Below are 1,972 nucleotides of genomic sequence, written 5' to 3' on the forward strand. Positions count from 1 at the left end.
GAAGATTTAATCGCAGGTATTTTTAGTAAATGTCATGGACAGATCACGGCAAAACCCAAAAGCTCATTGCCCATGACCCGCCATGACTTATACCATAAATACCCCTCATTTAATCTTGGGTAGGGAGGCCCAGGGGGTCCGTGGCACCAGGTGTGGGAGCAGGGAGTCCAGGGGGCCCGTGGCACCATGTACTGGGGGAGAAGACCCGGGGACCCACTGCCCCGTCAGAGGCTGCCAGGTGAGGGGAGCCCCAGAGGCCAGACCTGCTCCGGCCACCTCAGGACAGGTGCCAGGAGCCACTGAGCTGTGGCTGCTCCTGCCACCCTTGGAACCACTGCTCAAGCTGCCCCCAGGCCAGCTGCTGGGGCAGCCACGGAGTCAGCCACAGTGGCCACTGCAGAAGTCACAGAATCTATGACTTGTGCAGCCTCCGTGACACAGAGGGATCCCTAATAAAGAGACAAACCCCTCCCTGCTGTGACTGCAGTTCCTGGAAGGAAAGAGAAGAACAGAAAGTGAAGAGAGAAGGAAAGAGAGAGACTCCCTGTCACCTCTCTCCCCTGCTCCCTCCCCCTTGTATTCTGTAACCCCATCTCACTGGGTTCCCTGTGCTGGGCCATGGGGGTGACACTAGAGTTCTGGGGATCTGGGGGGAGGGGAAGGGGGCTCTTCACTTCTCAGCATTTCACACAAATTTGTCTTTGGGCTGAAATTTCTCATGTGAGGCCTCTCAGTCAGAGTTGTACCCCACCCTTCAGTGGGGTGTAAATTGCAGAGCAGGCAGAGAAGTCGCCCATAAAGGGACATATTGATCCGGTGACTGGTTCTGACCTGGGTCCCACGTCCTCTGACACAGGCTCATGTGCAGAACATGGGAGCTCTGGCTTGTCCTAAATGCTGTAGACTGTGAGTTCCTGGAAAGGGCAGGGGAGGGAGCAAGAGGAGAAGGCAGAGACATTGGAGATGAGGAATTGTGGGAGAAGAAGGAGAGAACAGAGAGACAATAAATGATTGAAGAATAACAGGTGTCCCAACTCCATCTTGCTCATCACAGGTTTTCACAGAGCTTGGTAGCTGCAGGTTTTCCAGTGTCAAGTCTGAACTTTGATTCTAACAATGTGCATTGACATATCAAGGGGATATCCACATACCTGATCTCTTCCCCTCCCCTTTTTAGTATTAATTTTTATTTTGACGTGTTTGGCTTAACCGTGATCGTCTCTTTCCCCACCTGTATTGTACTTTGGGGTTTATGTTTGTGCCTCCTTTTGTTCATGTCATTATAATTGTAACAGCAAAGGAAATCTGCAGGAGCAAAAACTGACTCAAAACTTCATTTCCCACCATGCCGGAACATCCTACAAACAGCTCACGCAGCTGGAATCATAACACGCAAGGCCAGGGATGGGAGATGCAGGTTTCCAAGTGTTCTGTCTTTCTCAGATGACACATTCCAGCCCCTTGTGTGCCTCCATCCTGTATGACCTGCGTTGACTTTGACACATTTATTGTTTCCATTCTATAGATAATGTGATCGTAACACAATGTGACTGAAATTAAACCACTTCCAGATGAGGAAACAACAGAAGAGAAAAGCCATTATTGTATTGGCTGGAATCAAACCCAGATCAAGTGCTTGGAAGGCACCGACACACACCACTATACTCACCAATGCAGCTGGCAGAGTAGCTTTCCTGCAGGCTGTGTGTGCTGGCAGAGGGGGTGACACATGACCACAGAGTTAGTGAGCAGGGTGGATGGGCTGAAGCTGCCTGACAGCTGGGAGCAGAGTTACCATCCCAGAGTGACTGAAAGGGGGCAAAGGTGAAAACAGAGCTCATTGGGAGCTGGCCCGACACCTGCCCCGCCCCTCAGGAGAGGGGAACTGAAGCTCAACTTCAATCACAGAAAATCTTCCCTGAGGAGGAAGGGGACAGCTTGTTTTAAAGCCCAGGTTTGTGCTTGTTCCTGC

This window comes from Mauremys reevesii, linkage group 14 (genome assembly GCF_016161935.1).
Source record: "Mauremys reevesii isolate NIE-2019 linkage group 14, ASM1616193v1, whole genome shotgun sequence".
In the NCBI taxonomy this organism is placed as follows: domain Eukaryota; kingdom Metazoa; phylum Chordata; order Testudines; family Geoemydidae; genus Mauremys; species Mauremys reevesii.